Raw genomic sequence first — 26,042 nt, 5'->3', positions numbered from 1 at the left:
CAAACCAGTGTGCTACACCCTTTCCTATGGTATGCCATTGTCATAGAACATCTGACTGCAAGGACGTTAGGTCAATTTATACACTGTCTTCTAGTTTCAAAGCCCTGTTAGCACATGTAGATTGCTTCCCCTTGTGAAAATGTCTGTTGGCCCTTAGAATGCAAGTCTCACCTACAGGACTGGTGAGAAACAGATGCAGTCCACACCTGTGATCACCTCCATGCACACCACCCATTTAAAAAAGCACTGCCCCTGATGCTGCCTGGAACAGCATAGGAGTTGCCATTATGTCAAATACACCGTCAAGCATTGATACTAATTAAGCCGTGTAACACAACCCTTGGGTTCATTTGTCACCTTCAAAAACACAGGACGTACACAGTTTGACATGTCAACTGTCTAGTTTGTCCTCAAAACAGTCTCAGTCAGACCACTGATTACGTAACTTGTCAAGTAACTGGATCCTGAATCACCTTGCATTCTGTCAGCCTGACTGGCAACTGTCTGTGCGTCACACTAAAGTATCCCTGTGTCTACATATGTACCACACTTGCGTTAACAAACCTCTCATTCATCAGGGGGAATTGGGCATGGGCTTCTTCCATGCATACCAAAATACATTGCATAGCATCATCTGCCTTTTAACTGTACCATTTGAGTTACATCCTCTTGGAAAAGCAAAATTCATGGCCCATCCCTTGTCTGGGTTGTATTTATGCATGAATGACAAAGTGTGACAGTGTCCCAGGGCCGTAGGCAGGGATTGGGTACGGGGCTTTCAGCACAACCAGCAACCTCTGATAATGTCCATGAATAATACACAAATGTCAGGACCCTGACAGTTCACACACAGCATCACACTGCGCACAACAGAGTGATGGGCCGTGTGTGGTGAATAGCTGCGAGAATAATCAGCACAGAGGCTATGATGTTCCCAGATGCAGTGGGAAGTGCAGAGGCCACCCTGTGTACAAATGTTGTAATGACACCTGCCGGAACATGACACCTGAGACATTATGGCGGTCATTCTGACCGCGGCGGTCGGCGGTCGCCGCCCGCCAAGCGGTTCCCGCCGAAAGACCGCGGCGGCCATTCCAGCTTTCCCGCTGGGCCGGCGGGCGACCGCCAGAAGACCGCCGGCCGGCCCAGCGGGACAGCCCCTTCAACAATGAAGCCGGCTCGGAATGGAGCCGGCGGAGTTGAAGGGGTGTGACGGGTGCAGTGGCACCCGTCGCGATTTTCACTGTCTGCTAAGCAGACAGTGAAAATCTTTATGGGGCCCTGTTAGGGGGCCCACGGCACCCGTTCCCGCCATCCTGGGTCTGGCGGTAGACACCGCTAGAAACAGGCTGGCGGGAAGGGGGTCGGAATCCCCATGGCGGTGTTGCAAGCAGCGCCGCCATGGCGGGTTCCCTGGGCCAGCGGGAAACCGCCGGGAAACCGCCGGCTCCCCTTTTCCGACCGCAGCTTTACCGCCGCGGTCAGAATGGCCCAGGAAGCACCGCCAGCCTGTTGGCGGTGCTTCCGCCGCACTCCGCCATGGCGGTCATGGACCGCCAAGGTCAGAATGACCCCCTATCTCACTCAGCACACCAAGGTTGCCCTGTTGACTGTCTCATTACACGTCTTTAGTGACAGGGTGGGACCATCCACATGTTGGTTCACATGTCCACATCTACTTTACTCACATTGATCAACCAAGGGTACTCAGTAGTTACAGGAATAGCTGCCACTGACTCATGATGAGTCCTGGACCGAACTGTGACAAATTACACCCCTAACAATCTACAGGATCATCATTGGACCACACACATGAACAAGACACCTATGTGCAATTGATCACTGGAAATAAGTGGACACGTGCTGTCTTGTATCCTGGTCCACCACAGCCACTTGATAGTTGGGGCTCACTTCTATGGCCTCAACTGTGGTGTCATCATACATATGAGATTCACCCTTGTCTGTCTGTGCAAACAACATACCCACTTCCTCAATGCATGTGTATGACTCACTGTGGGATTCTCCAAGTAGTGCCTAGGAAGCTCTTACCAATACTCTAGGACATAGGATGTAGAAAATGTGGACCATTGACATGAACAAGCGTCTGCCATCCATCTGGTGCATGCTATGTCACATGTGGTGTCTACGTGACCCTAAAACTTGGAAGTACACTTTACGGGTGTTGTTACATGTATGACTAACACATGCCCTCGCTCATTTTCAATTTGACTTGCATCTAAGGATTGGACACATGGACGTCACATTCATACAACCATAAGTACAATTATGCTTCATGTGATACACACACACTTGGTCAACCAACACATTAGTTGTCAAAGCACACACTTTGAGCCAAAGGCATTTAGGTATTGTACATATGTGCGTCACATTGCTATCCTCTCCTTATGCCAAACATGCACACTTATGACCATCTATTGCGTCAGCCAACTGTAAAAATACTGTGAAGGGTGTAGTGAATCATGTTCCGCTGCAGTATGATGTCACACATGTGAACATACACCATCAACACCATACTGTCTTCAATTAGCCAATCTCTGATGTGTTCCAAATGTAAAATAACCAAAAAACAAGTAAACATGCCCCAAACCAGTTAATGCACTGTAATTTTGACGTCCCTAGCGTTATGCGTCATTTTTTGACAACCAAAACTGTATTTGCGTCATTTTTTTTTACGCACAGGAGTGAAATTTAGCCTACATCCAGATATTTGTACAGTCCATGTATCATTATGTGGATGCGGGTTAATATTCACGTCTGTGCGTCAAAAAAAATGACGCAAATACAGTTTTGGTAAACAAAAAATGAAGCATAGCGCGAAAAAGGAGGGACTTTTCATACAGGAAGTGATGTAATAGGATATCCTGTTTACAGATCATGTACAGTGGGTGTACTTTCACTTTCACTTTGCAGTCTTTGATCCTTCTAGACTGTGTGGCTGTGTAGAGAGTGTTGTCCTGAGATTTTGTGCCGTTTTTGTCCTGTGTGCTATCTGTAAAGTCCATTTGTGAAATAAATATTCTTTGTGTATACTGTAGTGTTGTGTTTTGTCTACATTTGTCCATTTATCTTGTGTTTTTCTTGTTTGTGGGAGTCTGTTGTGGGTAGTGTTAGTTTGGGGATAGTTGGGCTCTTTTAGTGTTTAGGTTTACTTTTTTTCTGTCATTGTACCCCTACTTTCCCCCTTTTCCCCTTTCTATTTCTTTTACCCCTATTCCATATCATCACTTATAAGTATGTCTGGTAGGCCACGACTTGGTAGGATGGGGGAAGAGGAGTTGGGGGACTTCATCTGGCTGGTGACGCATTTCTTGCCGCTCATGATCCAGGCAGGGACATACAGGGGTATCCGACAGAGGCGCGCAGAATCCGGTGGGGAAAGGTGCTGCATCACCTGCAGCGTGTGTATGCCAGCCAGAGGAGTGACCACCAGCTGAAGCACCGGTGGGCTGACCTCATCACCAGGGAGCAGGATCTCTTGGACCACCTGGGAATCATGATTGGTGGCACTGTTGGTGAGTACGAATTATGCTAATGTGCACGATTAAATGCTCTGTTGTGACATCAGGGGATTAGTGCAATGTCTGCCAGCTAACTTGCTGACTGTGTTTAATGCTGGGGTAATATATGGGGATCATTGATGCACTATGGCAAGGATCACAATTGCTAGCTGTCAGGTAGCACGTGCTCAGCAAACTTACAGGTTACTTTTCCATGAAGGAAATTGGTGCGGCCTTTTTGTCAGAACAGCTAACATAATATGAGCCAATCATGTCTATATAGGGTACTATTGACAGAGAAGTACAGATGTACCAACATTTAGGCCAACTATGTTGACACAATTGCTAGACTGACTTTAGAATCACTACATGATGCTGAAAATGAGTGCTGCCTTCATGTAAATTGATAATAGCAAAGTGGTTCACACATATGTCTCATGTGAGTCTGGAAGGAAAGAGTTCACAGAAGTACTATGAATGTGTGGGATTATTGTGTTCCTTGATCTTTTTGGATACATGTCAGTTCTTGATTTGAAAACATCGTGAAAAGGTGTAAGGTGCCCTCAGCTAACATCTTAAGATGTTTGTTGGAATTAGTTGAGCCACAATCCAAATATGGATGGCAGTCCAAGTGTATGCACATGGCCTCACATCTCCATGGTTGGTGCAAATCACCATAGCTGGGCCACATCAATTGACTATACTGTAACAACAGGATGACTTACAAAAGTCCCTGCCCCTCCCTCTGTACATTGGGCCTATGTGCAATAAATGTGTCATGGCCACAATGCATGTTTGACTGGTAATGCAGTCCTCAAGTAACCAGGCTTTGGATGTCTCTCTTGGATGCACATGATGAGACGATTACACTCCATATTTTTTAGTGCTCACCAATTATGGGGCATGTTTGCAACCACATGATAGTTAGGGCCAATGTATGTGTGCAGATATGTGTGTAACTGTCACACGAGACCCATGCTATGTACAAGTTGGCCGTGATATATCAGATCCAGTACCATCATGTCTGATATCTGCCATTTCATTATTAAGCCTACACACTGTAAATGTTTATGAAATTGTTGCACTGTGCACAGATTTTGAGCACATTTCTTCCTTCCATACCTTACAGGTGGACCGGCACCCTACACTGTGGGAGAGGTGGCGACATTTGAGGACCCCGACCATTCCAGTAAGTGTTGATATGTCTGTTATGTGTTGTGTTTGCTGGTTATGGACTCGTGTGAGTTGGACGCATAGCAAGGTGTGATGCGTTGGGCAAGCTTTTCTCTTGTTCCATGAGTGGGAATGCAGTTCTCACATGTTTTGAGTTTGCCAATGCGTATCCAATGGTATCATGTAGGGATTGTAGGACATCCCTGTAGGCCCCACTGTGAGTACAGGGGATAGTCATGTGTATGACACTTGTATCGCCAAGAGTCGCAATGGAAGTCCGCCCCAATTTAGTCAGCCTGTCAGACCCACATTCTCTAAGATTGGTAGAGCTAATAGCTTTCCAATAGACATCTGCTTCCCTATTTACCTACGTTATTTAGAAACAGTAGGTAGAACCTCCTAGCAGCATGTACTTCCACATGTAGTGCAACACCTCTGTGGAACCTGAGTGCAATGGCATAGGTGTGCCTGCAATTCATGATCATGGGTGTTCTAGCAACTCTGTGTCTGATGTAAGTCAGGCCTCACTGGAAGTATATGTAGTGTACTAAGTTCTGCATTTCCTGACATGTCTGACCTATGAGTGCTCTAGGGTTTGCTGACTCCTAATTGTAGATAGACCTTACCTGTGGTGTGTCTGTAGAGACAAACATGTGTGGGATTTCCTATACACTCCTCGGTGTACATGTTGTTGACAAATTATAGTTGTGTATCCACCGCCCCCCCTCAAACACGGCCATGGGTTTGTGGATGGGGTACCTAGTACTGATGCTACGAGTATGTTACACATACATGTGAATAAGTGACGGTTTGGTTGCATACTAGTATACACACTCAGGTTTGGCACTTGGTACTATACTGGCAAGTCCAGTTACAACTTGCAGACCATGTGGCTTTAGTTTTGCTTTCCGTACACTGACATTTGTAGCCCAGCTCTTGGAGGAGGATATGCAGCATGATTCTTAAATGATAACTGTCAGAACTCAGATTGCAAGTCAAAGCCAGTTATTACCCATCTTGTAGGTTATGGATGTGCTTTGTGTGATGTGACCTTTGTAGTCTGGCCTGCCATATACTTCCTCAGGGACATTCAATGCTCTGTATTGTGATATGAGCTGTTACAAGTACAGTAGATGTAATGTCTGATTAACTTGCTGTGCCATTTCACACAATGCAGTTACTAATGTAGAATATCTGCATTTGTCTTCACAGGTGCTAACATGACTCCAGACCAGGTCCGTGAATTTCAGCGCCGGGCCATGCGGTATCAGCACATCCTGCTGGTGGAGTCGGGGTTCCGGAGGATGGCTCGGCGATATCGCCATGAACGGGCCTCCGGGGCATGGCAAGCCTTCCCACAGGGTGGGCCTACTTTGCCCACCACAGCCACCACCAGCACAACCACCAATCAGAGCCAGGAGGCCCCACCCACAGCTGCCACTGTTGGTCCAACATCTGCTGGACTTCCTGGCCCCAGCATTGCCACCGGTGCAGGACAGCCCACTAGGCCTGGCACCACACCCACACAGACCTCCTCCACCAGTACCCAGACTGCCACTGCTCCATCTGTTGACCCTGCAGCCTTCAACAGAATGGAACATAAGATGGACAAAGTGCTGCGCAAGTTGAGCCACCTGAGCCGGGACGTGCGGCACATTAACCGGCGGGTCAAGGACATTAAGAGGACCCTCCGGAGGGCCAACCTCTAGACACTTTTTTTGATGGACATGATTGCCTCCCCTCCCTCCTCTTTCCTTGTTCTTATAGTTAGTGGGCTTAGGGGGCTTAGTCTTAGGTTAGTACAGGCTGTTAGTTTAGTTAGTGTTTGGTGTGTGGGGGGGTCCTCATTCTTTATATTTTTACTTATTAAGTGTGTGGGTGGGTGGGTTGTGTGGGTGGGTGGGTGGGGGGCTATGTTGGGGTTCTTGTGTGTTAATTTTTTTTTTTTTTTAAACCCAAAAAAAGAAAATGTTAAAGAAAAATGCAAAAAAAATATATATTTGTTTAGGATAGTATAGTATGTGTTTAGGTTAGTATGTGTTGTCCTCCATGTGTCCCGTCTCATAAGGGGGGTGGGGGATAGATGTTTAGAACGTTTCGTTACATATGATAAGTAAGTGTAGCTTAGGTTAGTTAGGGACAGTTGTGGGTAATGAGTAGTCAGGGTAGATTAGGGTAGGTAAGATTTTTCCCTCAGTTTCCTCATCTGTGGTTAGCATTTAATAAATATTTGGTTACCCCTTAATAGTATGTGTTGAATGGTACTTGATCGTGGGTTTGGATTCAGTGTACATCAATTTGATACTATCACATCTGTGTCCTATGCTACAAACAAATCCCATCTGAGCTGTATGATTGGCAGCTAGCCCAGAGCTACCTTGCAAAGTGTCGACCCTTTGTTGTAACCACTAATCACAGTTAATATGGATCCCAATGTGTTTCTGTTGATAAGTGTGTTTTCAAAGTCACTAACAGTGCTTCCAGACTTGATATTGGGGAAACAGTTTTAGGTCTGACTGCAGTGTGATGATCATGCACACCCTTATAAGATGAGTTCTCATTGGCAATCTTGTATTCTTGTCTTCATGACCCTCATACATCATTTGTGACACAGTTCGGCATGATTACCTATTTGTATGTTAACTCAGACACCTTCATTTGTGCAGTTTTTTTAGTGTTTACTTAGATTAGTGTGGCATGTTTATTGTCTTATTATTGCATGTTTACAACATTTTGCGACCACTATTTGATGACTTAGTTATCCCCGGAGGAAGCATTCTTCTGTCCAACACAGCATGGTGGTATTAGGTTTCTCACTTCATCCGATTTGTCCCTCAGGAAGGGCAGAGTATGATGCAATCATGGGCACTGTGCAGAATTCTCTGACTACATATTATCAGGACAGTTGTATTGACAAGCTACGTAATTTGACAGTAGGCACATTTCAGTTATTTACTTCACAGTTGATATGTCACATTACCCAGAGACAGATTTGTTGTGTAAGTGCTATTTATTGAAAAGTGCTGTAGTGCTATCTGTACATTGTCCATGATTGTGAGTCCATTATAGTGACATTTTAAATTGGGATCCAACACAAGGGGTTACGGAAATGCTTTTGACATGCTGGGGTTGATGTTTCAGACAGTGCAGAGGGACAGGATTTGGCAAAGAGTAGGAGAGAGACAATCACTGGGCTGGGTGACAAGATATACAGTGGTATGCAGAACAGTGCTCGAATAAAGTTGTTGCAAGACTGGCAAGTTACAATGCGCAGGACCTTGGTAAATGTGGGCCATGTGGCAGGGACTAGTGCTTCCGGGTAATTTTCCTTGTGAATGTGATCTGTTCCATGTCTTCTTCTTCTGATGTGTGTGTTGCCTCCTCTGTTCTTGGTGGTGGTGGTTGTGAAGGGGCAACACACTCCTCAGTGTTAGAAGACGTGGAGTCAGACATCCGGGTCGCTGCTCCCTGTGAAGGTCTTAAGGGCAGTACTGCAGCAAGGAGGGTCTGCTGGTTCTTGAGAATAGCAGCCACATCACGATGGTAGGCAGCCAGGTCGGCCCTGAGGGAGTCATGATTGCATTCATGCATGCAGTGGAAAGTTTGGGGTGCGAGGTGTTGTGGCAACTCCCTTACTGCAGTGGTGAATTCCTTGACAGTTTCTTGTAGTCCTTGCAGTATGGATGTTAGGGCTTGCATAGCTGCTGCCTGATCTGCAGATGAAATCATGCACGAGCGCACCCCCTCAAGGCTGGCTGCCATAGTTTGCATCCCCACCCGCACCTCCTTGGCCAGCTCCCGCTGTACTCCAACTACAGTTCTCTCAAAGCTGGTGCCAGTGTCGTCAGAGTCCTCAGCAGTATTGGAGCTGGCAGGTCTTACAATTGGGGTGGTGGGTGGATCCTCTGCGATGGCTGCTTGTTCTGTGCTCCTCCTTGTGACTGAAGGTGGGGTCTGGAGGGTGTCAAGGACCTTTTGGATAGTCTCCTGGGGAATGTTTATCGGCTCGTCATCCATGTCATCAGGGAAATCTGGGACAGGCATATCGGCAGGAGATCCATCTTCCTCTGCAATGAAACAGGGTACAATTAGTGTGTCTTTGTTGTGGCAATTTTGATGTGACGTGCCTGCCTTTTGATGAATTCACTTTGTGATCTTGTTTTGTGTTAATTTCTCCAGTCCTTCAGATGGGCATTCTTCCAGGCCTATGGCCCACCTGTGTGTCACATGTATGTTATTGAGTTATCAGACTTGTCAGCCTCATCGCCTCTAGGTGTTGATTTATGCCAAATAGAGAATTGCCACCTTCTTTTCCTACTCGACCCTCCGTGTACATCCATTCTCATGGTGAGACCTTTCACTGGCTGTGGGTGTACTGATGGCCCTGGCAGCACACTTAACAATCTGGACTTGCCCCAATCTCTGATCGTTCACATCCACTTAACTGTAATTGACATGTGGCATATCCTATGCATGGCAATGTCATGATCCGATTTGGATGTTGACATTGTTAATGTGTCCTGCTGATGTTGGGGAATGTGTGTTACATTGGATTGCCCTGATAGTCGTATCAGTGTCCTATTTCATCCTCTGACTGTGCAGGTGTATTTCAGTGACCAGTTACATGTGTCCCCTCCTCAATGCTGTTGTCTGAGCAGTATGACATTTGGGATGTTGCCTTGTTACCCAGGCACAGGATGGACCCTGACATATGCAGCATGGGTGTGTCCTTAGTGCTGTGTAGCTCCTATTGTTGTTTACATTGGCTGATGTTTGCAACAACTATGGGCATTGACATTTGAGAGTACTGGGGCCTTTGTCTTGTTTCTGGGGATTGTTGCAGTTGTCATCCTCACCCCCTAATTTAGGTGTGTATGATCCATGGGGAGGTTACTGCCATTGGCCACTTGAGCTGCACACAGAGCAGAGGTGGTAGTGGCAACTATTGTCGCAGTTACATTCCAGTTGTCGGTATGGCTAGAGGATTGCTAATAGGGCCCTAGTTAATGTAGGGGATATGTTGGCTGACGTGTGCCAGGATGTCAGTTTGACGTAGTGGCCTTCCCTCCTTGCGTGGCATTCCCTTTGCTCCATCGTTGGCATGACAGCATGCCCCCATGGGACTGTTGTTGGTGTTGTGTAATGGTGTGCCCCAGGTCTTCTCAGAACGGGCCATGCCCCCCTGCCGTGCCCCTTTACCCATGCCACTCCATGTATTAGATGACTTCCATGCATTTAGTGGTTGGTATCCCCCCCGGTTGTAGATGACATTATTGCATTTTAATTCCCCATGCGACTTACCCTGCATGTGTGTTGTCTCCTGGTAGTCTGCGCTGTCCTGTCCTTGAATCCCTGTGACGATCTCCTCAGGGATGACGGCTGCGACCATCTCCTCCATGTGGTCCATGGCCTCCTGGTGTGCTGGACTCCCACCTCCAGTCTGCAGTGCTGCCTTCCTGTTCCTGGCCATCTTTTCCTTGGTCCTGCGCTTGCAGTCATGCCAGCGTTTCTTGCACTCGATGACTGTTCTGCGTACTTCAGCCACACTGTTAATCTTGTCGACAATTTGTTGCCATATGGCCTCTCTCCTACTGATTGGCAACTTTGATGTGACAAACAGTTGGTGCTGGTGTTCCGTCACCTCTTTAACCAGAATTCCCTGCTCCTCTGCACTAAAGCGCCACTTTCTTTTCTTCTTAAAAGTGTCCTGGTTCTTGTGTGGGTCCTCCTGGCTGGTTCCTGGTCTGCTGTCATCTTCCTGGGGTCTGTAGTGACATCTGGGATCCATTTTGGCTCTCCTCTGGTGAAATGGCTGTGTTTGCTGTTTTTTTTACGCTATTGCGTCAAAAAAAACGGCGCATATCCGGTTTGCAGTGTCGTAAATCGACCCACAGTCATTTCCGCCGCGTTAACGTCGTTTTCCTTTACGACTTGACGCCGCGGTGTGCGTCAAAAATAATGACTCCCACCTGTTGTTTGCGCCGCTGTGCGTCAAAGTATAATTATGACGCCTGCACGGCGCACCAAAATGGCGTTAGCCAGTGGTAATATTTTTGACGCAAATCTGCGCCAGCGCAGTTTTGCGTCAAAAAGTATAAATATGGGCCAAAGTGTGCATAATCTTATACTTGTCTAATGCAAACCTAGCTGGAGAGCACACAGTACAAGACATCAACGGTCTTCCAAAGGTTTTCAGTGTTTCCATCTCATGGCGATGCTACAGAAAGGAAGTAAGCCATCACAGTGCCTGGACTCTAAAACCAATATGATGCTTCAGAATCAATACTTGTCTGTGGTAGTCAACTCTGTTGGCCTCTGAGAGGTTAAGAAGAACAAAGATGAAGCAACCTACTGAATCCATGATGCAGTGAATCCTGCATGTTTAAGTCTCGCCTGAACCATCAGTTCTGAAATGAATGGATGCGCCATATTTACAAAAATACGGCATACCCCTGTGCTTCCACTAGTGCCCGTGCAAGGGTGTCTGCGTTGAAGGGAAGGATTGTTCATGTGCAGGAAGGTGTCCCTTCCTGCACATAAACAATCTATAATGGCGATCTGGCACATCTATTTAATAATTGTTTATGTGCAGGAAGGGACATCTTCCTGCACATAAACAATAATTCATGGCGGTTTTGCAAATGAAAGCATTTCTCCTTGTTGCGCCATGCTAACACCACCCCTGCGGTGGCATTCGTTTTTGGTGCTGCCACAGGTTTATAGATTCTTGTAAATCTGGGGCTGTGTGAAAAGCAATGGGTGTTGCGGTGGAATGCCCACAGGAACACCTGTTGCACGCCCCTCTGCCGCGGAAAACTGCATTGTGGAGGCATATTTAAAAGGCGGCGTTAAGCCACAAAAGTGGCTTAGCACTGCCTTGCAAGTTAGTGTAATGCACAATGCCACCGGAGCATCACAAAAAGTGATTCCTGATTACTAATGTGTATATAATAGTGTGTTTACTCACCTGCTAGAAGAGTATTGCCTGTACAGTATTTTTAGTATTTGAGTTACCATAACAAAGTATCTTTAGTTTTGTAACACTGTGTGGTTCTTTAATGTGTCTAAGTGCTGTGTGACTACAGTGGTATTGCATAAGCTTTGCATTTCTTCTAGATAAGTCTTGGCTGCTCATTCTCAGCTACCTCTAGAGAGCCCTGGCTTCCTAGACACTGCCTACACTTCACTAATAGGGGATACCTGGACCTGGTATAAGGTGAGAACACCATAATCGCTCACCACACACCAGGCCAGCTTCCTACAGTAAGCAGGTCTGACATTGTGGAGAGCTTTGCATGCATGCGTGAGCAGTTTGAACTGGCATCACTTCAAGACTAGTAGCCAGTTTAACTCACTGAGGTGGGGCTTGATGTGTTTGTTGCAGGTGACATTGAGTATGGTGGGGCTGTGTGTGGTCTGGAGTCTTTGTAAGAGTTGCTTTGTGATGCCGGTGAAGAGTGCCATAGTCTAGTCTGCTGGTGATCAGGGCCTGTCTGACCACGCGTCTAGTGTCGGTGGGAAGCCAGAGGAATATTTTGCGGAGAATCCATAGGATGAAGGAGCTGGAGGATGTGATGGCGTTAATTTGTTTGCCGTTCATTTGTCATCCACTATGATACCGAAGCTTTTGGTGTGGTCTGTGGGGGTGGGCCTGGGTCCCAGGTCTGTTGGCCACCGGAAGGAGTCTCTTCAAGAGCTTTTATTGCCTAAGATTAGGACTTCAGTTTTATCTGTGTTGCACTTTAGACAGTTCAGCTTAATCCAGACAGCTACATTGGACATGCAGGTGTTGAAGTTGGTCCTGGTGGTGGCATCTGTGAAGGAGAGAATGAGCTAGGTGTTGTCTGCATAGGATACAATGTTGATTCCGTGGGATCTTATGACGTGGGCGAGTGGTGCCATGTAGACATTGAAGAGGGGGGACTCAGTGAAAATCCTAAAGGAACATAGATAAGGTTCTAGGATTCAGAGGTGTAGGGTGGTAGCCTGACTCGCTGGGTCCAGTTGGAGAGGAAAGAGGCCTGCCAGCTCAGGTTGGGACTATGTATTCCAGATTTGGGAAGTCTTGTGATAAGAGTGCCAAGCAGATGTGTTCTTCCTTGTCTTTTTGCAATGCACCATGGTGCAAGGGAGTTTGCGTTGTCGACAGGGTTGTTTTTGTGCAGGGAAGGGCACCTTCCTGCACAAAAACAATCCTGGGAGGCTTTTTCCTCATTCAATGTGTGCTGCAGAGAATGCAAAACACATAGGGGAAATAACAAGAAGAAATAAAGATATTTTTCCGTGTTGTGCCTCCCCTGGGGAGGCGTGAGGTTTTGGCACATCTCCAGGTTTACAAGGTCTTGTAAATCTTGGGATGCATCGAAATCCATGGGTGCTGCATGGGAACAGCCACCCCACTTTCTCCCTTCCGCCGAGTAAGACAACGCAGCAATATGCACTGCCTTGCCTTATTCCATATCTATGGGGCCATTCAAAGCTACGCAAAGTGGTCTCAAAGATATGTTTCAAGGTTTGCGCCACCGTTGCATCACAAAAAGTGACGCAACGCCAAACTGGGGAATTTGAGTGCTATGGTTCCTTAACATCACAATATATATTCAGCTGTGTAACTCACTAGGATTGTCAACACATTTTATAACCCCATGATCAGAAGTACTGTAATTATTTATCTGACCAATAAGGAATTAGTGAACTCAAATTCCTAATATGAATATTCAAGTTTATTTGAGTGATATAATTTATTACTGCTTTGAGAAAGCAATGTAATCAGAAAACATATGTTGTCAGTCTTGTAATTTATTATTGTAAAAGGTATAATAATAAAAACCACACTTACAAAATAAAACACTCTGGTACCCTTTGCTAGAAGTGACTATTGCGCTGGTACCTGAAGGGACATCTTAAGGATTTTGTGGGCCCTAAATCAAACGTATTTTGGGGGCCCCTGTTCAGAACAGCCTTGAATTTATGATCCAATTTCAACTCTTTTATGCCCTCTTTTGCCAGGTCACTAACAGTTCACAGGCACACTCGTCCAAATTCTAAATGTATTTATATCTAATATTCATGGATCGTGAAGTGTTTTCAATATTACTGCAAATAATCTCTGTGGCACCCCCTAATCCTCATATGTGATGTCCTGTTTTGAACTAAAAGAATATTTTCTATGGCTGTTGCATGAAACAAACAACATATCTCTGCAAAATATCTATAAGAAATCAAACATCACACACATAAAAAATTAATGAAAGAAAAACGGCATTTAAAATAATCTGTTTTAAGAATTATTCAAGGTCATCAGGGCAAGAGACTCTGCAGAACAGAGCTGGCTTTATCCAGGGCCTCCCTGAATGGCTGGGGCCCTGGGCTAGAGCCCACTCTGCCCATGCCATAAACCATCTTGGGGTACTTGTGTGAAGCTGGCTTTTTATACAGTGGACCAAAAAGAGACAAAGAGTCCAAGCAAACCCCAAAGCAATTAGAGAGACACAGATGACACCCCAAATACTATCTTTGGTGGTAGTGTGGGTGAGCAGTTAGGCAAATCAGAGGCTAGTGCTAAGCATATATTGCGCACACACAAAGGCAGTAAGTGAGACACACACTCAATAAAGAAATCCAACACCAACTTACGAAAATAACACATACTTTTATATGAATCGGAATCAGGTAAGTACTTTTTGAGTTATGCATTTTTACATTTTTCAAAAGTTGACATACTGCAATTTTTGGAATCATAATGTTATCTGCTTACAGGTACCTAGCAGTGACCAAGGCAGCACCAACAGGTCACTTCGGGATGCACTGTGGCGTCCGGGTGCAGAGGTGCATTTCAGCTTTGGGTGCTGTAATGATGTCCTATGGTAAAAGAAACAAATACTGCATTCAGGCACTTAGCAATGACCTACAGGACTGTATTTCTGGAGTTAAGGTAAGTATGAGGCAAGGTCCAATGCAGCACCAACAGGTAACTTCGGGAGGCAATGAGGCATCAGGGTGCGGAGGTGCTTTTCAGCCTCGGTACCCTAATGCTATCCTAAGGGAAGGAAACAGACACTGCATACGGGTACTTAGCAACGACTTACAGGACTGTATTTCTGGACTTGAGGTGAGTATGGGGCTGGGTCCAAGGCCATACCAACAGTTGACCTCAGGGGGATCTGGCGCGTCCGGGTGCAGAGATGTGTTACGACGTCGGGTGTTCCATTCACTTCAATGGAGATCGGTCCGGTCAGAAAGAGGCTGCAAGCAGGGGCTGGGGGGCCAGTCCGAGGAAACCCACATGGGGGCTCGACCCTTGAGATCCTCCGGCACGTAGGGACACGGTTGGCCCTATTCTCTTCAGGTTGTGGGGCTCAGGTGCAGTAGTGTCTTTTTGGCATTGGATTCCGGTGCAGGAGATACTCGCGGTTGGAGGAAGGCTGCAGGCGGCATCAGGAAGTCCACTGTTGGCAAACCCAAGGTGGGCTTTGGCTCTGAAGGGCCTGGGGACCACCCTGGCATTGTTGGCCCACTTTAACTTGGGCTAGGGGGTACAGGTGTCGGGTTTTGGCAGTTCGGAGTCCTCCTGAGTCTTTTTTGGTGCCTGCAGGGTGCAGGGAAGAAGCTCTGCTACTCCATGGGAGATCCTGGTTACTTCTCAAAGTGCTGGCAGCACTCCCAGGCTTTTGGAGGCAGAGCAGCTGCTGGACAAATTGTCTTTGGTGCAACTGTCGAGGACAGCAGGCAGGCCAAAGGGGTTGGGGGCCAAGTCAGTTGCTGCTCCTCAGTTCCCGCTTTTTGCGGCTCTTCTGGTCCTTTTTCTTCTGTAGTCCAGCAAATTGGATGTCCTGATATCAGGGGGTTCTCTAAAAACTCAATTTAGGGGCGCGATTGGGAGTAGCCAATGGGCTACTTACCCCTGGGGTCACTACACTCCCTAGATGACCACTTCCTTTGGGGACCGGGTATCACCCTGTCCCAGAATTCCTGATTCCACCACACACAAGATGATATAATTCCTAAGGTTGAGATCACTTCAGGCTGGTCATCCTAGAGATGTGTCCAGCCTGCAAGTGCAACACATCTCCTGCATATCTATTTTTTCCGCCTATCCAGGTGCTACATGGGCCCTGGGTGGGGGTGGGGGCCGGCATTTCCTCACTTCTAAGGAAAGCTAGATCCGCATAGCAAAGGTGATGGGCTCTTTGAAGCCCTCTGTCTTGGAGTGCAGATTTGCAGATCATCCTGTTGTGAGGGGTGTGTAGAATCAACAAGGACATAGCAGGGTAAAATCTACTCATGCAGATATGGCCTCACCTGTAATATAATGCACTGTGCCTTGGGGCTGTAAGGCATTCTGCAGGGGTGACTTGCAAATATTACAGGCAGTGTTAGGGGACATGGCTCACAAGTAGGTGTCATATCATGTTTTCACTTTTCAGAGCATCATGTCAAGAAGCTTGCAGTGGCAGTCTGTATAAGTTTAGTGCTGGGTTCCTTAGAGTGGCACAAGTTGTGCTGCAGCTCTTAGGGGACCCCCTCTAGTACCTATGCCTTAGGTACCAGAGGTGGCACTTAGTAGGGACATACAGAGGTGCTAAAGGCCTGGCCACTTGGGGATCAAGTGACCAGTTGCCTCGTTTTTGGGGAAGGAACACTGGCACTGGGGACCTGGTTAGCAGGAACCCAGTGCACTTCAGTCAAAGTTGCATCAGAAACCAGGCAAAAGGTGTGGGGGGGTACTGCAACCAAAACCCAGTTTCCTACAGTACTACTGTTGATTCAAGTAGGACCTTAAAATATGGATAGGGTATACACTCAATTTTTAGAGCAGTTATGTCCTCTCTGCCTAAGCTTGTGGTTCTCCAGCAAATTCACATTAGGTAAGACACTTTCTAAGCATTGATCTGCAACTAATAAGCATCCTTCCAGTCAGACCATTTCACTGTACCTAGCTTTTCATCATCAAAGCTATAAATATGCTTTCCAGCCTTGTGAGAATTATATATTAAACACCATTATATACTGGATAATACTAGCACTTGTAATTTACAGACCTCTGAAATGGCAAACCAGGTCTAGTAATTGCTTCTTAAAAAAACGCATCAAGGAAGCCAATTATTTAAGCTTTTTAAGTGAAAACATTTTACCAAGCATCACAAATACAGGCTGCCAAGGAATGACCATGAAAGCAGTGCATGCTTTTTGAATATACAGAACAGGCAGCTCGTCGTGGTCTGACCTTCCACTCCCCAAAGTAGAGATTATCACAATGTTCCACCATAATAAGAATGAAATAATATGCATATTTAGACCTTAAAGAATCAAACAACCTGCGCTAGCAAGCTATCTCTGTTTGTAGCTTTAGTGTCTTGTGAGTTAGTGATGACAGGACCGTTTTGGTTCCAGGTTGACTCCATAGAACTGTGACATGCGTGTTTGGTAGTGGTGAATAGATTACATTTGGAATGTTGAGTTCAAGGTTACACGCAGAGCAATAAAGACGTGTAATACCAAGCTCCATCTGTTGTGTAGTCATTTAAGTGTACCCTGGCTGGGGAGGACGTTACAACTGGTGATGAGCTAGGGGATATGTAACCTGAAGATCGATAGTCCTCTCCCAGAGAGTTTGCTGTGGTCCAGAAAACTGCTTGTGCATGCCTCATGCGCCTTTGTCAAAATGAAAATCTATGTTTGGCATATATGTAGTCAAAGCACCACTCCAGCCATTGTGAAGCTTTTGAAGAATATGAAAGCCTCATAGAGAGGTTTACGCATCATTGGTCAGAAACATGCTAGTAAGCCTGTGAAAGAGGTACTGCTTCACCACGTGACACTGAAGTATAAATAATACAGTACAAATCTGCTAAAGGGAGTAACAACCAGGTACAGAAAATACAATGAGCAGCAACATCCAGGTGCAAGAGAACATTGTGAATAGAAGCAGATAAACGCAGATAAACAATAGAGGTAGTGATAATCCAATATATAAAGAATACAATCACACTTACGAAAAGCTGAAGAAAGAGAGCCATCCGACCTCAGAACAAGGAGCTGCAACCCAAGCAGAAGCACGGGGTTGTGCCTTTGAGGCTGGTGAATCACGTAGGACCAACAGAAAGGCTGTGAGTGGCGGTCAGAATAGTGAACTTTTTCAATGGCTGCTGTGAAGAGTGCAAAATATGGCACCACCGCCTTCTTGAAACCCTTCTGATACTACCAAAAAGCAAAATATTGGTTTCGGATGGACTGCCTTGATAGAAAGGTTTGGTGATTTAATAGATGCCCAGGAAGAAACAGACAACAAAAAGATTGTCAAATGTACTGGAAGAAGCAGACAACAAAAATATTGTCAAGTACCTCAAAAATCTTGCCGAAGAAGGAGTAAAAGAGATAAAGAAATTGCTGTAAACTGAAGAAGTCACATGCCATAACGTTAAATCTTAAGTTCAATGCAATGCCGAATGTCGATTACGAAAGATATATTCTCAGTCAGGAATGACAGAAAGTTGGTGAAACAATCGACAAATTTGTTGAGAGACTTGATACACTTATTAAACATTGTAAGTTCAATTAATTCAATGATGAAGAAGCCATACATCACCAAATTATTGATGAATGTCTGTCAGATTCATTAAGATGGCAAATGCTGAGAGAAACCCTTACTCTGGAGTGAGTTCTCATGGCTGTAGAGGTGAGGAACATGCTGATTGACAAGTTGCTGACATGGAGGATGGAGGTGACCAGAATGAGTCAGTCATGAACATGAAAAGTAAGCAGAAACACAAAGCTGAAGGGCACAAAATGATATCTCAAATAAAAATAAAAATGTTTTTTAGATGTGTATTTTTATTTCTACATGAAGGTAAATGTCCTGCCATTGGACAACTATGCAAAGGCTTTAGGAAGAACAGTGCGTCACAATGAGAAATAAAAAAAAAATGGACGCCTTAACATTCCAGAAGTGACGTTCTATGCATGCCCACAAGGCCAAATGCCCACATGAGCTGAGGAAAATCACCACTAAACTAAGTTGATTGTCATCTAAATCTTTGTCCACAAGTACTTTAGTTTCATTGTCAAGTGACAGTGAGGAAGACGGATGTGCAAAGTCAGTGTTTACCTCAAAAAAACGTGTGCATGTCAGACTGGCTACATGCAAAGAAAAATTTTATTCAAAGAAAAGTAAAATCACAAAAGGCATTCAAAGATTGTCCACAGATTACACTAAAGGTAAATGCTTGCTCGATACCTTTTATTATTGACAGTGGTGTGTCGATAAGTAAAATGCCTGAGGAGAAATACAATGAACTGTCTCCATTGCCCAGTCTCACACCATAAAGACAAAAGTGTGTACATGGGCTACATCAACACCATTAGAGAGTCAGGCTTCATTCGTAGCAACCATGAGACACAAAATGTGAAAAGTACAAGCACCCATTCACATACTTCAAGGTACTGCTTCAAGTGCCTGTTTACTCAGTTTTTAATACTGCTGCTGTTAGGGGACTGATATCTGTGAACTACAACATGAATTCTCATCACGAAATAGTAAGTCTGCTCCCGTCATTTCATGGATTGGGAAATATGACGATGAAAGTGAAACTGCATATCAATGAGGATATTTGTCCTGTTGCTCAAAGACATAGACAAATTGCATTTAATCTATAAGAAACTTTTAAGAAAGAGCTTAAGACATTACTAAAGTATGATATAATTGAGCGATCTACTGGTCCATCTCTGTGGGTTTCGCTCATAATGGTAGTGCCCAAAAAGGACAGTAAAGGAGCTGTATGCATCTGTATTGATACGTGTCAAGCTAACACGGCAATTGAAAAAGAACATCCCGGTCTACACATTGCCAACATCATCACACAGCAAAATGGTGGCAAAGTCTTCTTGCCTTGATCTGAGCAAAATTATAACATCAATTAGAACTCAAAGAAAATTGCAGGTACATTGCCACCTTTTCTACACTTATTGGTTTGTTCAGATATAATCACTTAAGTTTTGTTGTGTCATCAGCTGCAGAACTTTTCCAAGATGTCATTCAACATATCATATGACCGGTCGTGTATGCTTTAATTTTCAGTGATGACATATTGGTTTTCGGAACTACTCAAAAGGAACATGATAACACTCTTATATAAGTGTGTTGCTTACTTGCTGATGCAGGTCTAACTCTGAATGCTGAAAAATGTGAGTTTCACAAAACAAAACTCAAATTCTTTAGCCATATTTTTTCTGATGGGGGAATGACGGCAGATCTTGCTAAAGGATAGGCTTTGTCAGCCACCATTCCCCCACAAGATGTGACCATGTTATGTTTATTCTTTGGCATGGCCAGTTACTGTTCCAGATACATGCGTGACTTTACCACAGCAAATGCTCCCTTAAGAGACTTAACAAAAATAGATGCTTCATTTTACTGGTCACACAAATGTGAACAACATTTTTAGAAAATCAAACATGCAATTGTGAACACCACTGAAATGGCCTACTTTGATACAAAGCTTCATTATGAGGTTGTTTTTGACGCAAGCCTGGTTAGGTTGGGCACGATCCTTGCCCAACACAATGGACACCCAAATGCTCAAAGGCATATTGGGGCATATGCAAGCAGAGGTTTGTCACAAACTGAATGTGTCTATTCACAACCTGAGAAAGAAAGTTTAGCAGTGCTGTGAGCTTGTGAACATGTCCACGTATTCTTATATGGAAAACTTTTCACTCTTATATTTGACCATTAAGCATTGCTTACCACCTTTGGCAATCTAAATGCCAAGATGCCTTCCAGAATTGAATGTTGGGGTTTGCGACTACAGGAATATGACTACACTATTCTGTGCACAAGGAAAGATCAAAACCCTGCTGACTACTTCTCGCAAGTGCCTGTACAGCGTCATGGTACCCCTTCCAAAGAGGATGAAGCCTACATTAACTTAATTGTAAAGTCCAGTACTCCTGGAACAAGTTATTACTGCAACAAGTAAAGATAGTGATATGTTAATGCTAAAAGGCTTTATTGCACATTAATTCTGGAAACAGAAGCCTCAACCTCTCACATGTGACAGTGAGTATCAAAAGTTCAAAAATGTGAAAGACGAACTGTCTGTTACTCAAGAAGGTATTGTATTACGAGGTTTGAGAGTTGTTATACCAGAGAATCTGTGACAAGTAATTGAGGATGCCCATGAAGGATATTGTGGAATTGTTGCCACTAAACGAGCTCTATGAGACCAAATTTGGTTTTGTCACCTTGACCAGAGAGTTGAACCAGAGTTGAAGGTCTGTCATTTGTGCAATTGCTTATCTCACAAAATCACTCTACATACCTTGAACATGTAAGATTTACCAAAACATGCAGGGAAGATAATCACTGTTGATTTCTTTGGTCTTCTTGACAATGGACATCACTTGATGGTGATTATCGATGAATGCTCCCTTTTTCCACTAGTAGAAGATCTCTCAATCATTACTCAAGAAAGAGTCATTGAGATTTTAAATAGCATTTTAGCACTATGGGGTGTTCCTTCAGTTCTGAAGTCTGGCAATGGCTCGCCTTTCAACAGTCGAGACTTCAGAGACTTTCTTAATCACCTCAATGTAAAGCATCAGAAAAGCTCACCTCATTGGCCTCAAGCAAATGGCATTGCCGAATGCTTTATGAGCACACTCAAAAAAGACTATCCAGAATGCTAAATTGGGAAAGCTTTATCTGAAGTCATCTCTATGTTACTCTTCAAGCTTATTGGTTGACTCCTCATTCAACAACAGGTTAAAGTCCTGCCACCCTGATGTTCAGGAGAGCCATGACAACCAAGCTACTACAATGGACCAACAGAAGACCTACAACAGATGATGAACTTCGTCGAATAGACTTGTGTCATAAACAATAGATGAAAGTATATGCCAACATGGGTTGATGTATCAAGAACATTATTTTCAATGAAGGAGATAGCGTATTGATGCGACAAAAAAGAGAATGCAAATCTGATGCTCCCTTTTATGCTTAACCTTTCAAAGTATTAACTAGCAAGGGACACATGGTGACTGCTCACCGTCCTGGAAAGTAGATTATGCGGGAATATTCCCATTTCAAGCATCAACCTCATCTTTCCTCAGTTCCTGACGTCAGAGATGAGACTGGTTTGATTGGTGCTGTATAGATCCCCTTGACTACATATGTCCCTGCATCACCAGTGCAAGTTATGGACACTTCTCTCTTCACAACCTCAGAGGACACGATCTGCGCATTTTTTTGGTCAGAGCTCCATGATGACTTATAGAGAAGTTGTAATACATATATATCTGTAAAGAATAGTATTTTTATTTAACAAGGGGGGAGATGTAGTGTCTTGTGAGTTAGCGATGATGGGACCCTTTTGGTTCCTGATGGGCTCTGTACAACTGTGAGGTAAGTGTTTGGGTGTGGTGAATAGATTTAATGTTTAGATTGCAGAGTTTGTGGGTACACGCAGAGCAATAAAGACATGTAGGACCAAGCTGTGTGTGTGGCTTATTCATTTACAAGTATCCTGGTTGGGGAGGATGCTCAGTATCTTTACTGTAAATAACAGACAGTGGTTGTAGAACAATTCACAATTTTGTTGGGAAAGAAGCAATTTTGAGCAAGCAATCACCTGTTGCGTTTCCATGCTTATAGATGAACCAAAATAGCACTTAAAGATGTGAGTAAAAAATATGTTGTTCAAGGCAGGCAAAAAGGAGCATCCGATTTGTGATGATTAGTCTGTCTGCAGCTTTCAACACTCGATTATGCTGTTTTGATACAGAATCTTTGTAGGAATACCTCATTCTTAAAGCTTTGGTATATAAACATATAGGGGAAGATTTATGAAAAGTGGTGCTGTACCCAGCTCAGCGCCACTTTTCTTGCGCCCCTTAGCAGCCCCTTAATGCCATCATATGTGTGCCGTATTTAAAATATAGAGCACCATGGAGGTAGTTAGGTGAACTAGAGTCAAATTCTTTTACACTAGTTAGCGTCAAAAATGTTGATGCTAATCTTGCAAAGCTCCCAGAGGCCCTTTGAAACCAATGGGAGACTCCTTTTAACGACTACTCTGAGCAGGCGTTAAAAATCCCAGAAAAACTGACGCAATTTTTACACACCCCTAATGGGGGAATGCCCCCCTTGCATACATTATGTCTGGTTCAGGCATAATGTGGCGCAACAGATTACAAAGTGGCGCGATGCATGCATTGCACCACTTTGAAAATATGGCGCGGCGTATTTGGCTATCTAACGCCACATTCGCGTAAAAAATTGACGCTAATGTGGTGTTGGAATGGTGCTAGGCACTCTTAAATCTGGGCCATAATATTCTAACCACTGTGCAGCAGGGTCTTGATAATCAGTCTCCCAATGCACTTGCCCAGTCCCAAAATAGGAAAACGTTTTTCATTTTATACACTTTACAAAGCTAATTATAAATGTGCATAACGTTTTGGTCGACCAATGCAAATTTGAATGCAAGCTTAAATGAGATATTTTGTCAACTTACATCTAATAGAATTCTAACATGGGTTTCAGAGACAATGTTTGGTGGAACAGGCTCTATGTGCTAGTGTAAAATGAATGAAATCAAATCAGGTTTTGTGGTTAGACTGACATACCCGACACTTCAGTAAGTCAGCTGTAAATCTGTACAAAAAGTGTACACATCTACAGAAAGTTCAAATCTGAAGCTTAAGCTGGAAGCAGATAGTCTCCCTCTGGCGTCTTCTCATCTTCCTCACTATGTCCCCAATGATACTTGCCTACAACTTCGTATATGAGTAGAGGGTCAGGGTTCATTCCCCATTGGTCACTGGTTTCCCCACAGATCCCCTCTAGTGTTTTTCCTGGTTACCTCTAGACAGTACTCGACACAGTCTGAATAAGTTCCCTTTCTCTTTTTTAATAACACACATAGCAGTGTCATCCAGGGCAAGCCCCACAATGAAAGATGTGAGGATGTCCAGCAGCCCACTGCTAATTGAATCTATAAAACAACAAGGGAGTTAACCCATCAGTCTAAGCTCGGGGGAACCTTGCATGAGACTGCAATTGGGGCAGGAGTGATGGGTCCAGCAGACCCTGTCGTGGGGGCCACAGTCAGCCACTTAGGAGAAGTAATGCCTTTGTTTTCGGCCATGGCTCCTGTCCAAATACCCCGAGCTTGCACATGCTCACCACAGCTCCTCTTAAGGTTGTCACTTCTTACACATCACCCTCGGTCCACCCTAGCTTCTGGTACTTCCCGGGCTGTTCCACCCCTATTACTTGCAGAACAGATTACAAATGGATTTGCCACCACCAGGGCAGACACCTCCCGCGTCCGATGCTGACATGACTGACGGGTTGTCAGAAGGTCCCAGATTAGGAAACCACCAATGTCAGAAACTGTTTATATACTCCTGTGGAAATGTTTTTACCCCTTTGCCGATACTGATCTTAGCCACCCTGCAGTGCACACAGGTTCATAAACCGGAATGCAACCAAGGGATTGATCTTGGGCTTTCCAATTCCGGGGCCATCTTGGAATCCGGTCAGTCCAACTCCCACAACCTGTATGTTAAGGTACATGAACAAGGCTTAACCACTATTTTTTTAAAGCTTTGTTCTGAAAACACCATCAGCATCAGATTTGCAGATTAAGGCACATATTTATACTTGTTGACGCAAACCAGCGCCGGCCAAACTTTTACCGCCGGCTAACGCCATTCCTATGCGCCATGCGTTTGCCTTATTTAAGGAATGACGTTAGCCGGCGCTGCGGACTGGTCAGAGTAAAAAAAATGACTCAAACGCCGGCGTAGGGGAAAATGGGGGTTGTGCGTCAAAAAATGGTGCAAGTCAGGTTTGAGGCAAAAATCATGCCTCAAACCGGACTTGCGCCATTTTATGATGCACAACCCCCATTGAAATGACTCTTGTCTTAGCAAAGACAGGAGTCATGCCCCCTTGCCCAATGGCCATGCCCAGGGGACTTCTGTCCCCTGGGCATGGCCACTGGGCACAGTGGCATGGACGGGGGCCCAATTTAGGCCCCCCTACACCACTTTAAAAAAAAATAAAAAAATACTTACCTCAACTTACCTGTACTTACCTGAGATGGGTCCCCCCATCCATGGGTGTCCTCCAGGGGTGGGCGAGGGTGGCAGGGGATGTCCCTGGGGGCAGGGAAGGGCACCTCTGGACTCCTTCCATGGTCAGAGGCCATGGAAGTGAGCCCACAGGTCCCTTAACGCCTGCCCTGACCCAGGCGTTAAAAAACAGCGCACATCAGGCTGTGCGCCGTTTTTCAAGGCCCGCCCTCTCCTGTGCGTCAAAATGATAAAGGAGTATAAATAAGGGGCAGAGGCCTTAAAGTCATTTTTTGGGCGTGAATGCCTACCTTGCATGTCATTAACGCAAGGCAGTTTCCCACATCCAAAAAATGACTCACACGGAGGAATTTTGACATCTGCGGGCTCGGGCGTCAAAGTTTAAATATGGTGCACAGTTTGCGCCGAAAGTGCGTCAACATTTTTGACGCACATTCGCCTCAAACAGAGTATAAATATGCCCCTAAATATGCCCCTAAGTATGACAAAATCAACTGGATGATTGGCCTTTATCTACACCTATATGTTTTATATGCTGTCATACTGCATGCTTCAACTTTGCTTAGTGTTAGCGAAACGCCTATTCCTCTTTGCAGGGCGGGTTCCCCTATAGGTTGCATCTGTCCTACTTCGCACCTCATTTTCACTCTAGCACCGTGGTCTCCAGCACTGTGGTTACCTGCTCAGTTTCAGAGGCTAATAGTACACTGAACCACAGGAAGGTCCTTCTCTACACCTAGTCCACATCTATAGGTCGGCAGAAGGTATTGAGAGAGCGTAGCATATATAATTTATATTAACATGAAATGTTTATGAACTAATGTGTGATAATGCCACTTAGAAAATGTACTAATGTATTTTGCCATAACGTGCGTTTGAAATGTGCCCACGGGGAGTGGCTGCCAATGTATACAGGGATTAATGAAAATGATTAATGTTGATGAAATTCTTATATTGAATGTGATTTACACTAATAATAATAAGGTATATGTTGTAGACTTTTGCTAATAAATCTTTTAGGCCTTAGTTAGCATGAGTCAAGGCCTAGCTGCCTGACTCTCATATTAAATGTATTTTTTTCTAACATGCAATGTGCTGACTCGCTAAACGACATGAACTCTTGTTTTTTTTCCAAAAGTTAGAAGCTGAATGTAACTGTAGTAGGTCCGTTCTCATTAAAATTCACTCTGCCGTAGTAACATTTTTAGCTAAATGCAACAGTGTAGATTAACGCTAGGCACAAGGTCGCCTAAA

Source organism: Pleurodeles waltl, chromosome 3_1 (assembly GCF_031143425.1).
Source record: "Pleurodeles waltl isolate 20211129_DDA chromosome 3_1, aPleWal1.hap1.20221129, whole genome shotgun sequence".
NCBI classification, from domain to species: domain Eukaryota; kingdom Metazoa; phylum Chordata; class Amphibia; order Caudata; family Salamandridae; genus Pleurodeles; species Pleurodeles waltl.
This window is presented reverse-complemented; position numbering follows the sequence as displayed.